Source organism: Mauremys mutica, unplaced genomic scaffold, assembly GCF_020497125.1.
Source record: "Mauremys mutica isolate MM-2020 ecotype Southern unplaced genomic scaffold, ASM2049712v1 Super-Scaffold_100120, whole genome shotgun sequence".
NCBI lineage: Eukaryota > Metazoa > Chordata > Testudines > Geoemydidae > Mauremys > Mauremys mutica.
The window spans coordinates 322,449-336,248 of NW_025423273.1; the positions used below are offsets into that span (position 1 = coordinate 322,449).

At 46.2% G+C, this 13,800-nt stretch overlaps 1 non-coding gene across 1 annotated transcript; it reads left to right on the plus strand.

Annotated features, from left to right (window-relative positions):
- Positions 1-1,203: 1,203 nt before the first annotated feature.
- On the plus strand, positions 1,204-1,276 carry TRNAR-CCG. The gene has a single exon. It is a non-coding gene; the product is annotated as a tRNA-Arg (tRNA).
- Positions 1,277-13,800: the final 12,524 nt, after the last annotated feature.

Here is a 13,800-nt window from a genome sequence, read left to right on the forward strand (position 1 = left end):
CAGCAGCACACACCTCTCTGCTACCGTACAGCACCGCCCTTGACCATGGTACCCCTGGGCAATTCCCTGGTGGCACCCACCCCAAAGGCTGGCCCTGGCTATGGGCTTCAGAGGGAGTGACCAGACCAGGCAGCCATGGAGAGCTCCAGTCCCTGTTCTCCCCTCCGAGCTGCTAGCAGTCAGAGGCCAGGGACATGCTTCCATGCTGATGACAGGTACTGCTCGATAACAATCCAAAGTACATTCATAGTCCTCATCTGAGTCAGATGCCACCAACCGAAGATTGATTTTCCTGTCTAGTGGTTCAGGTTCTGTAGTGTCTGCATCAGAGTGTTGCTCTTTGAGGACTTCTGACAACGTTTCACACCTCGTCCCTCTTGGATTTTGGAAGGCTCTCCAGATTCTTAAACCTTGGGCTGAGCGCTGTAGCTGTCTCTAGAAATCTCACGTTATACCTTCTTTGCGTTTTGTCAAATTTGCAGTGAAAGTGTTCTTAAAGTGAACAACATGTGCTGGGTCATCACCCAAGACTGCCATAAAATGAAATATATGGCAGAATGCGGATAAAACCATGGAGCAGGAGACATACAGTTCTTCATCAAGGTCTTCAGTCACAAATTAACACATTTTTTTAACGAGCGTTATCAGCATGGAAGCATGTCCTCTGGAATGGTGGTTGAAGTATGAAGGCATATGGATGTTAGCATATCTGGCACGTTAATACCTTGCAACGCTGGCTACAAAAGGGCCATGAGAGAGCCTGTTCTCACTTTTAGGTGACGTATATAAGACATGGGCAGCATTATCTCCAGTAAATGTAAACAAACTTGTTTGTCTCAGCGATTGGCTGAACCCGAAGTAGGACTGACTGGACTCTAAAGTTTTACATTGTTTTCTTTTTGAGTGCACTTATGCAACAAAAAAAATCTACATATGCAAGTTGCACTTTAATGATAAAGAGATTGCACTATAGTACTTTATATTTTACAGTGTAAATATTTGTAATAAAACTATATATAGTGAGCACTGTACACTTCGTATTCTGTGTTGTAATTGTGTCAGCAACCTGCCCAGTTGCCTCGCTGCCAGGGGATGCAGACATTTCTGTAAGGCACATAAAGGGGCTATTTGGTGTTGCAGCAAATGCGAGGAATGTGCATTTATGAGAGGGAATTTCCATCTCTTCAGTAGCTGTACATCAGGGCCCCAGTGGCCTAATGGATAAGGCATTGGCTTCCGAAGCCAGCTATTGTGGGTTCAAGTCCCATCTGGGGTGAAAATCTACTTTCTTCCTGTATATTGCAAGGTAAAGCTTGGCCTTATATTAAACAAGGAAGCTGGGAGATGTTTGAGCACAAAGTCCTGGATCTTGGGAACAATCACCAAGGGATATTAGAAGGCTCAGTCTGGTGACTGAATGGATGCAACCACCCCCCCCCCATCCCAGGGTAGTCCCATCTGAGAACCAGGATCCATGGAGCAACATTCCCCTCCTGCCCTGACAGGTGGGCTGTGCAGATTATGGTGGAGGGCAGCAGGAGAGGAGGTTGCACTAGTGCTGCCTGGGCTGTATCTGCACCAAAGATAAATGGAGGGGGTCATGCAGCCTGTGCCTGAAACTCCACAGTGCTATAGTTCACTCCCAGAACAAGTCAAATCCTGCACCAAGGATGGTGAATTCCCATGTGAGCACACAGTGCCCCTGTCCACCACACATGCTGCACACACATCAACTGCACCAAAAGAGACACAAACTGCACACTGAGGAGATAGCTGGTTTGTTTCCAGGTTGGTTTTATTTCCAAAGGTACTGAAGTGTGGGGTCTCTTCTTTTTCCGTGGGCAGAAACGCAATGGAGGAGAAGCTCACATCCCTTAGCTGCCAGGTGACAGTGGCAGGAAGAAAATGCACTGCAATGAAATTAAAAAAAACATAATATTTAACAATGAGAAGTAATTAAATAAAAATAATCCAATGGACGCACATGCCGGTGGCTTGTTCCCACCCCAGAGAATGAGAAGCAGGGAGTGTGTGAAAGGCGGGTGGTTAAGTCTGAGGGAGCATATTCATAGTTTGTATAAGTTAAATTATAGCAGACTGCTACAAAATACTCCATTTGGTAACATCAGTACAGATTATAGAAATCTACAAGCAATACAGCCATACACAGTTAAGACAGGGTGTCCACTTAATACCAGAGTTCCCACAGCCAAATAGCTGGAAGTCCCTTCACAGTCACTGCTAAACAAAACAACATTGTGCAGAACCAAGAGCAGCCCTGCTGTGCCATTAGGAAGGCCTGCAGGAGACGCAGCAAATCCATCTAGGATTCTGTGCTTCTGCTTAGTAGTTATCAAGTGTGATCAATGAAAGGGTGGATGGGTAGCTCCCTTTTTTGGACACCCAGCCAGTAGCTATAAAATTCCTTTGAGGCCTTGTCTACACTATGATTTTAGGTCGAATTTAGCAGTGTTACCGCCATTTAACCCTAGACCCATGCACACGACAAAGCCCTTTTTTTCAACTTAAAGGGCTCTTTAAATCGATTTCTTTACTCCACCTCCGACGAGGGGATTAGCACTGAAATCAGCCTTGCTGGGTCGAATTTAGGGTAATGTGGACGCTATTTGATGGTATTGGCCTCCGGGAGCTATCCCAGAGTGCTCCATTGTGACCACTCTGGACAGCGCTTTCAACTCAGATGCACTGGCCAGGTAGACAGGAAAAGGGTCGCAAACTTTTTAATTTCATTTCCTGTTTGGCCAGTGTGGCGTGCTGATCAGCACAGGTGACCATGCAGAGCTCATGCAGAGCTCATCAGCATGATGTGCACATTGCCGGGGCACATTGCCCGGCCTGTACTCTGTGAGAAGTCTATGACCATGTCTATGTCCTCATCACTCTTGTCACCGCACTGCTGTCACCTCCTTGCCTGTTTTCGCTTTTGCAGATTCTGGTTCTGTGCTGAGAAAAGGCGTGAAACAATTGTCTGCCATTGCTGTGATGGAGGGAGGGGCGACTGACGGCATGGCTTACAGGGAATTAAAATCAACAAAAGGGGTGGCTTTGCATCAAGGAGAAACACAAACAACTGTCACACAGAATGGCCCTCTCAAGGATTGAACTCAAAAACCTGGGTTTAGCAGGCCGTTGATTTCACAAAACAAAGCAGGTAAATTTCTTGTTTTGATCCATCTAGCGTTTACATCTTAGGCTGGTAGCAAACAGTACAGTACAACTGCTAGCCATTGTCATCTCCTGGTTGCTTGGCAGAAGATGGGAATGACCTGGCTGAGTCACTCCCATGTCTGTCCATGCGCCCCAACTGACCTCAGTGAGATCAGCTAAAAGCAAGAACTATTAACACAGAATTCTGTTCAAAGCCAGAGAAGTCTTTCAGCCTCCTTCCTCTTGCTGGTTTCTCTCCTTCCTTCTGTTCAAAGACAGTTCCCTGTACACTCCTAGTTTGCACAAACCCACCCACTGACCTGTGACTAACAATCTCTCGCTGCTAACTCTTCCAGGAAAACAGGCCAAAGAAAGTGTCTGCAAGCGCTGTACCGCAACCCCAATACTCTTTTCAGTTCCTTCCCACAGAACTTTCACTCCAGACCAGACCAGTGCCTTGCTGTTGCTTGTCTAACCACTGCCAGAGGTGAAAGTAAGCAGGTACGGGCCGGTACGGAGTACCGGTAAGGAAAGGAGGCTGGCTGAGGGAGGGAGAAGCCTGCCCCCTGCATAAGAATAGTTTAAACTCAGCTGTTCCTTGAGCTGTTCAGCCCCCGGGGTTAGGAGCGCTTTCTGGCATTTTTGTTAATTTCACTCACAGTAGCTTGCGGGAGGGAGGAGAGTGTGTTTGACCATGGCAGGGGCAGTCCTCTTCTGCCCCCGGGATGAGAGGAATCTCTCCAATACTAATATACACAACAAATACAAGCATTTGGCTGCACATCTTAAATCCAGAGCTAATAAAAGCAGGTGGAAGGGGAAAATTCACTGTACTGTACTGTCCTGTCCCCTCTCCCTCTCCCTCTCCTGCTGACAAAGCTCTGCATTCCTCCCCCCGCCCTCGCCAGCAGGGGCTCTGCTCAGTGCCAGACAGGAAGAAAGCATGGAGCCTAGTGTCTCCAGCCTCGCTGGAGGAGGAGGGAAGACAGAGAAAAATGTGACAGTGAGTTTTCACTTTTTCAGGCTTATTCCAATAGTAAAGTTTTATTACAGACAGTACTAATAGTAGTAATAGTAATTTTATTTTCTCTATCTATGTCATGCAATGGGAGGGATCCATGAAGTATGTAGGAGAGGTGGGTTGCTTGCGATTGGACTATATGGGTAAGAAATGTAAATTACTTTCACCCTTGCCCAAACCCCAGGACTCCCAGCCACCTCTGCAGCTGGTAGCTCCAGGGGTGATTTAAAGGGCCCGGCTCCTAGCTTCAGCCAAATCCGCAAGCCCTTTAAATCCTAATTTAAAAGCCCCGGAATTTAAAGGCCCCACCTCTTCCAATAGAGGCCACACCTCCTCTGGTTGAGGAACCATCCCCTCCACTGGACTCTGGAGTACTAGCAAGTCCTTTAAGTCACTTTTATCCCTGACCACTGCACACATATGCTACACCATACCCTGAGCTGATTCCTGACTTGTATGCTCAATACAGCCTTGCTGATCTGTGGTACAATGGATCAGCATGTTGCCGGCTCAAAGAGCCTGAGGCGGAGCAACAGCAGGGTTCGTTGCCCGGTGTGCGTAGCACTAATTGACACACCAGGTGGAGAAGCAAACCAGGTTTATTTGAGCCCAAATAAGGTGCCAGGGAGAAAAAGCATCTCAAATCCTGCACACCGCGCGCAGGCGGGGTCCCAGCATTTATACCCCCCTTGCTTGTGTAAGCCTTTTGTTAGGTTTTCCCCCTCACCCCTCCCTTCCCAACAGCAGTTACTTTAAACATTACATCTCAGCGTGTTAGAAAAGTTCCCATTCGCAAGCTTATCTCTGGCCTTCACAGCACAAACGCATACAGTTTTTCCTCCCCCCTCTCCCCCTCCTTCCCGCCGCTTCTGCTGTTTTAAACTCCTGCATTTGCAAGCTGAGACAGCTGACAGTTACACATTTTGCTTGCAGTCTGTTAGCATCTTAGGCTGGTTAAAGTTCACAGCATGGAAGACCTCTGGTTCACTCAGGCCTGCAGTCACAACTTTGGTTTACTTAGGCCTAGTGACACCAACAAGCATGTTTGTTAACGGAAAGGATGGTGGTTCAAGCCCCTCCAGGGACAGCAGTAAGCTGTGCTACTTCCTTGCTCCCTGAGACCTGCTGGGAGCCTCAAAGGCCCCATTTTGCTTCCTCTTGGCCTCAGTGCTTTCAGCTGGTGGCCCGAAGAGCGGGCTGGATGCCATTCAGAAACCCACCTCCCAGCAGCCGTGCCGGAGGCTCAGGCTTAATCCTCAAGGCCAAGCCCAAAACCTTTCAGCCGGGAACATTTCGCACCCTTCCTGCCCCCGCCCAAGCGGCAAGGGAGAAGCGGACGAGACACGCTGGCTTGAAGACGCCTCCCTCCCACTTCCCTGTACGCTGTGCAAAGCTCTTGGCCTGCTTCATGCCTTGTCAGGAAAGTGCGGCCATGCGGCCCAAGCCTGAGTCACGTCCGCAGCCTGGCCCACCCCGGATGACGGCGCGCAGAGCCACGTGCAAGGAGCAGATAAACAATATCCAAGAAAAAGAGCTGGAATTTTTCATCTTATTTTCACCTAGTCCTTACTAAGGAAAGTAGCAAACAATTGCCCTTTGTAAAGAAACACTGCACCGTACTACAGTACAAACCCAAATGAGCACAGCAGGAGGCTATCCCAGCTATCCACTTCTGGCCCTGTTTCATTACAAACTTCCTTTCTGTAATGATGTTCTGGTAATAAGGGGGCAATCAGTTGTCAAAGGTAGCTCTTGCCATGGTAGCCAGGTTGCTACTCATTCTCCCCAAGTATAAGAACATAAGAACGGCCATACCGGGTCAGACCAAAGGTCCACCTAGCCCAGTATTCTGTCTACTGACAGTGGCCAATGCCAGGTGCCCCAGAGGGAGTGAACCTAACAGGCAATGATCAAGTGATCTTCCTCCTGCCATCCATCTCCATCCTCTGACGAACAGAGGCTAGGGACACCATTTTTACCCATCCTGGCTAATAGCCATTTATGGACTTAGACACCATGAATTTATCCAGTTCCCTTTTAAACATTGTTATAGTCCTAGCCTTCACAACCTCCTCAGGTAAGGAGTTCCACAAGTTGACTGTACGCTGCGTGAAGAAGAACTTCTTTTTATTTGTTTTAAACCTGCTGCCTATTAATTTCATTTGGTGACCCCTAGTTCTTGTATTATGGGAATAAGTAAATAACTTCTCCTTATCCACTTTCTCAACATCACTCATGATTTTATATACCTCTATCATATTCCCCCTTAGTCTCCTCTTTTCCAAGCTGAAGAGTCCTAGCCTCTTTAATCTTTCCTCGTATGAGACCTTCTCCAAAGGCCTAATCATTTTAGTTGCCCTTTTCTGAACCTTTCACGGAAACTGATGGACTACAAGACATCAGGAACAGTATCCCCGATAATGTCATGGCAAACCTGGTGGCTGAACTTCGTGACTTTGTCCTCACCCACAACTAGTTCACATTTGGGGACAATATATACCTTCAAGTCAGCAGCACTGCTATGGGTACCCGCATGGCCCCACAGTATGCCAACATCTTTATGGCTAACTTAGAGCAATGCTTCCTCAGCTCTCGTCCCCTAATGCCTCTACTCTACTTGTGCTACATTGATGACATCTTCATCATCTGGACCCATAGAAAAGAGCCCTTGAAGAATTCCACCATGATTTCAACTATTTCCATCCCACCATCAACCTCAGCCTCGACCAATCCACACAAGAGATCCACTTCCTGGACACTACAGTGCTAATAAGCGATGGTCACATAAACTCCACCCTATACCGGAAACCTACTGACCACTATACTTACCTACATGCCTCCAGCTTTCATCCAGGACACACCACACAATCCACTGTCTACAGCTAAGCTCTAAGATACAACCGCATTTGCTCCAATCCCTCAAACAGAGACAAACACCTACAAGCATAGGCGCCGACTCCGTGGGTGCTCTGGGGCTGGAGCAGCTACGAGGAAAAATTGATAGGTGCTCTGCACCCACCAGCAGCTCCCTGCCCCGTCCCCACATCCCAGCTCACCTCCGCCTCTGCTCTGCCTCCTCCCCAGAGCATGCCTCCACGTCCTGCTTCTCCCCACTCCCTTCCAGTGCTTGCGCCATGAAACAGCTGTTTCGCGTGGCAAGCGCTGGGAGGGAGTGGGGAGGAGGAGGAATGCGGCGTGCTTGGGGAAGAGGCGGAGCTGGGGCGGGGATTTGAGGAGGGGTCCAATGGGGGCGGGGCTGGGGGCAGGGGTTGGGAGGTGCAAGCAACAAAAAGTTGGTGCTGTGCCTACAAGATCTCCATCAAGCATTCTTAAAACTACAATACCCACCTGCTGAAGTGACAAATATGGATTGACAGAGCCAGAAGAGTACCCTGAAGTCACCTACCACAGGACAGGCCCAACAAAGAAAATAACAGAACGCCACTAGCCGTCACCTTCAGCCCCCAACTAAAACCTCTCCAGCGCATCATCAAGGATCTACAACCTATCCTGAAGGATGATCCTGTTGCCGGCTCAAAGAGCCCAAGGCGGAGCAACAGCAGGTTCGTTGCCCGGTGTGCGTCGCACTAATTATCACACCAGGGTGGAGAAGCAAAACCAGGTTTATTTGAGTCCCAAATAAGGTGTCAGGGAGAATAGCATTCTCAAATCCTGCACGCCCGCTCACAGGCGGGGTCCCAACATTTATACCCCCCTTGTTTGTGTAAGCCTTTTGTTCGGTTTTCCCCCTCACCCCTCCCTTCCCAGCAACAGCTACATTAGGCATTACATTTCAGCGTGTTAGAAAAGTTCTCATCCACAGGCTTATCTTTTGGCCTTCACAGAACAAACGCATACAGATTTTCCTTCCCCCTCTCCCCCTCCTCCCCGCCGCTTCTGCTATTTTAAACTCCTACATTTGCAAGCGGAGATTGCTGACAGCTACACATTTTGCTTGCAGTCTGTTAGCATCTTAGGCTGGTTAAAGTTCACAGCATGTAAGAACTTTGGTTCACTTCAGGCCCAAAGTCACAACTTTGGTTTACTCAGGCCTAGTGGCACCAACAATTCCCCCCTTTGAGAATACTCAACAAACTTTTGGTGAGTTTTCTCAAACTTTAAAAACAAAAAACAATGAAGCTTTACAGATATATGTACAACTGCTCTTTTGAGCTTAGTTACCCCCAACCCAGGAATGAATGCATGGACAAAAGAGTGGAATGTTCATTTAACAACTAAGGGATTGGGGCACTGACTATAAATCAGGTAGGTATACCAAGTGGTTTAATTTCCCAGATGTCTCGGTGAATAATTCAGTCCCATATGCATGCTCCCCATGGACCCAGCAGGATTCGGTATGTGGGAGCCCACACCCACCCTAACCGGTTCATATGCTTGGAAGGAGCACTCTGAATGTCCCCACTTCCATCCAGAAAGTGTCCAAGTATGTCTTCATGACCACAGATCAGATGGTACTCCTGATGCATCTGTAAGGGCAGTGGGCCAAGTCTGGTCTAGATCCCACTGCAATACCTTCCCAGCCTCAGTGATATTCAATACCATTTCTGTCAGTAACTTCTGGGTTATAGAACTAAGGGCTGAAATGACATGTAACTCCAGCCTGTACTTAAAATAGCTGAGTTTCAAGAATAAGGCTAGTAGCCTTTTCTAGTTGGCCCAATTTTTGATCATGTTCTTTGCTTTTAAGATATTGGCCCTAGCCCACAGGGATCTGCTCAATTCTCTTTTTTTCCAGAGGAAATAACCCAGGCCTTCTGTTGTGCTAATCTAATGGCATCCCCTTGTGAGCAATCTGGGTATGTAGAAGTGATTTGAAAACTTGATAAGGGCAATGTCATTTAAAATCCAATTAGGAGGGCAATACATACTGAAGGATTTATCCAAAACACAGGGCACAGCCTGTAGATTAAACCCCAAAAGTCAATTAATACCACATTCCCAATCATGGGTTCCATAAATTTCTTCCTTGCCAGTGTACAATTCTTTGTTTCTTCACCAGGGTCAGTTCTCAATGTCCTTTTAGTCAGGAATTCCTGGACTTTGGCAATGTCAGTGGAGTGAGTGTTTCTTCTTCTTTCCCAAAACAATTGTGGTTTAGCATCCTACAGGGGAGAGGTTTCCAGCACATATCACCCTGTAATAGCTTTGCTTTTTCTAGAAAAGTCTAAAGGCACAGTTGGTCTGTCAGTGGACAAGGGAGAGGTTGTCCAGAAGCTGTCCAGAAGCACAGTAGAACTAGAAGAAAGAATAGGCTAATCATCAATAGGAAAATTCTTCTGATGTGGAGGGGTCTTTTTGCAGTGAGAATCCTGGGTCCAAGCAGTCAGTCTTTGGCACTTCACAGCAGTGTTGGTAGACAGGAGGACTTGGAAAGGGCCTTTCCAGCGTGGAGCCAAGGCAGTCTTTCGTTGATGGATCTTTATGTAGACCCAGTCTTCTGGTTCCTAGGAGTGGTAGGGCTGCTAGGATCTTTGGGTTGTTTCTTCTTTACCTGTGAGAAAAAAACCTAACACATTGCATTAGTGTCTTTGCAGATTTTACAAATTTTATAGTTGCATGGGCAAATTTAAGTCCCCCCTTTTTCTGGTTTTTAGCCAAGTAATGGTTCTTATACTTATTAGTGCCAAAGGAAGGGCATCTGGCCACTTTAAGTTTGTCTCAGCACAAATTTTGGCCAGTTCATTTTTAGCATGTTAACTATTTTTTTTTCTTTTTAGTTAACTCATTCTTTTTTCTTTTCCCATTTTTTCTTTAACCTATAAAGGAAACTTTTACTTATACACCTTTTGTTAACAATAAACACATACACAGTACATTAGTCTTATTTAATGTATGCCACATATACCCTTTCACTAAAATAACCTTATTACAGAGCTTTAGAACAACAGGCCAGGACAAGCACACCCACTTTGATGAGTTCACTTAATATAACCTCTAGTCCAATAGCTTTCCACCATCCCCAGCCCTCTGGCTAGAAGTCTGAGGTAGCCAGAAGGATCCCATGTCCAATATGGGGAGTGGGTTAACTTTCCATGTCCTTGCTTTCAAAGACTGTTAGTATGCAAATTTTAATAACAATTCTCAATTAAAAGATTTGGCTAATAAAGTTTCTTTCTCTTACTTAAGAAAATGTATTAGACTTTAGTATATCACATTTTTCTAATATATCCAAACACTTTGTATTCTAAATTGAACAAAACAAGTATCTGCATTTCAATTTAACACTGCCCCTTGATTTTAAATTAGACCATCCCATAAAAATATTAAACACAACAATTCTGGCCACTTGAGACAGACACCACAAGACAGAACATAGAACACAAAACATAATTGTTACTCTGTCAGTAAATGCATGATATGTTGAATGCTGTTCAGCTGGCATTAGTTTTCTTTGATTATCTGAAAGACAAAGCAAAAGTCTACCCCTTCTGGGCAGTCAATCATTACTTAAAATATACGAATACTCTTGTTAATTCAGGAGAATTACCCCATATTTTCTTTGCCTGAATTTATTTACAAACATTTCAAAGACACCAAAAACTTCTCTTTAGCATTTTTACAAAGTTCAACTGCTGTTCCCTCCAGCAACTAAAGAGTTAACTTTTCACTTTCCCTTAAAAATCACATGCTCTTCCCTTAAATCACTTGCTTTTTCCTTCAGCAGCCACTTACCAATTCAAATCACCATTTCAAATATCCTCCTGAGTATTTGAAATTTCCATGCTTATACTCACTTACTCCTTCTTTCCACTACACCCTTAAAAGTTTCCAACCTGTTTTCCAATCTCTCTGTTGCCTGCCTGCCTGGGCCCGATCCTGCTTTTCTCGCTGAATCGTCCCTATCCTGGACACAAACTTATTCCACTACCAGTTTAGCTAGGAGGGTGGGCTTCACAACTAGCCCCCACCCTTCTGGTCTTTTCCCTAAAACATTTTACTCCCAAAACTACTTAAGTCCTCCCTAGTAAGGCTTACCACCTGGCAAAAATACACGGCCATTGGGTAAAGGCCATTTACTTAACACACAATCCAAACTCCTTTGGGGGTCTACCCAGAGACCCACTCATTTGTCTGCTGATACTTAAACAGAAAAGAAAATTACACAGAGAGCAGAGAAAATTACAGTCTAAGCCAGATTTTTCCACTTCTATTACATTGTCCGTTACAGGGGGGCGGGACAGAATTATCTCAATACAACCTCAGAGCTTCATCGCACACATGGCTTCCACCCTGAGGAATTACGAACGAGAAGTTCAGTTCCGCCCACACACCCAACGCCCAAATAAACAGAGCAGAAAAACCAACAGTAACCGGTTAAACAAAACAGAGCTAAAACTAGATAGTGCACCAAAACCAGATAGTGTTTCCTTATTCTATTAGGGCTCACCTTTAATCATACAATCCTTATCATATAATACCAAACAATACCAAACAAAGCAAACATAAAATAACAAGGGTAAAACAGATGGTGTAAATTCTACAGGGCTCCCCAATTCTCTATTGCTCACCAAACTGTGACAAATTTCTGTTACCAATTATCCCTTATGTCAGGTGATCAAACTGACATTGCAGGACTGGGGGGGGGGGGGTAGATAGAGAAATCACACCATATATCCAAATTTTAAAGCTTCATTAAAAATAATAAAACAACAATGGAGAGTATTGGGAACACTCCCACATCACTCAGGAAAAATATGAATGCCCCAAGCCTTAAGCCACTTTAATACTTACACATATCCAGACTGGCATGTCTGTGTATAATGTTCAGAGAAGGGAAATAGGTGGACGGGAGATTATCCTGTATACAGCTTGTCCAGCATTTCCAACATGCTTCCACTCTTGGGATGGCTGTTTTTTTACACCCTGGAATCTCCTGCGGCGTCTCTTTCAAAGATTCCAGTTCAGGTCAGCTGCCTGTCCGGCTTCAGGGTTGCAAAAACTGTTGGATCTCACTGAACCGTTAAGCTTTGCAAATGCAATCTCAGTTCTGTAATTTATACTGCTTTTTGTTTGCCTCTCTTTATTTTCCACAACCAGCTGGGGCTGAAAGCAATTTTACTTATCATAGTCTGTGTGCTGGCTCTTGACCTTGTACGCAGAGCAGCTCTCTCTCTTTATCTCTGGGGTTAGCCGAGTTTCAAATTAACCCGTTCCTAGACAAATTGCTCACACTGTGTCAGAGGCTTTCCTTTGTGATTAAAAGCTCCTCTGAGATATATGATCTTATCTAGATTGAAGATACCTTCTAATGGGCACTGTTTAGATGGATTTTCACACATGTGAAGATTCCAATTCTCTAAATACCTGCAGGTTTTAGGACCATAATGTACGTACATGGAACATGCTGGGGTACCCTTAGGGGGTGAGGTAGAATTTTTAGACTGTCCCTTTACCCACTTTCCACTTGCACACACAGAGAGGGTACCCTGTCCGCACTAGCGGCTCATAAACTAAGAATCTCTCCCTACAAAACATTCACACAGGGGAGACTAACGAGGATGACTGACTTTCCTACATCCCCTTTCAGCAAAGAGCGTCGGCTAGTCTCTGGGAGACACAGCGCCGTATACTCTAATTGCATCCAATGAGATGATCAGACTGTCAGTAGCCCACACGGAAAGGAAGGGGGGGGGAGGGAAGATGGGTTCACACATTCCTAGACCCAGGCAGCTTCCTCGCCGGACGATGCCAGGCTGAGTCAGCCCACCGTGGGTCGGATCTCCTAAAGATCCACTAGTTACTGGGCTTGCGTTAGACTACTCCTGATCATTAGCAATCGCTTCACAGGGCAATCTGGGCGTCTTCCAGCAACGAACACTCACATAGGTATACACACACACACACACACACCAAGGCCATTGTTTCCTATTGCCACGATGCATCTTATCTTGCTGCACAGTCAATAAATTCAAATGGCATGAGCCCAGCAGAAACAGACATTCCCACGGACAGTTCTCCTCCCAGTGCAGCTCTGGGGCATATGATGAGGGATTTTTACAAGAGCTCTACATACAAACAGCTTCAGAAGCTACCCATTCACTGACAAAACAGAAATAATTGAAGGATCATGTTGTAATTAAGTGATCCTTCTGGTGGCCACCTTTCCTGGCTCTCTAACTGATACTGAGGCCAGTCTACTGTATAAAATCTTTTCAGTTTACTTTTAGTCAATGGATCTGATTCAAACACTCTCCAATTCATCAGAATGCATTCTAAGGGTGTACACCGTGCCCTGCCTGTACTCTGTCCCTGCCCCATACCATGGGCTTGCCCTTGACCCACTATAGGACGCTCTCTTGTCTAGTGGGAATTACAACGGCTGGGCGTCCCCAGCCTCAGGCAAAAGTCCACACCACTGGACTGTTCCTACCTTACCACAGGACCGGTTCCGCACCGTCGCCCGCAGCTGCTTCTCCACTATCTGAGCGCGTTGCACCGTTGTGTCCTCCAAGGTCAGCCTGACGTGTCTCTGCCAAGGCCCCCGGTAAAGGCACCGGTGCGCGCTGGGCATTGGCTGTGACCTTCGTCCACCGGCCATTGGAGGAGTCCGGGCAAGGCACAATTTTGCCTCGAGCCCACCCAGGGACGCC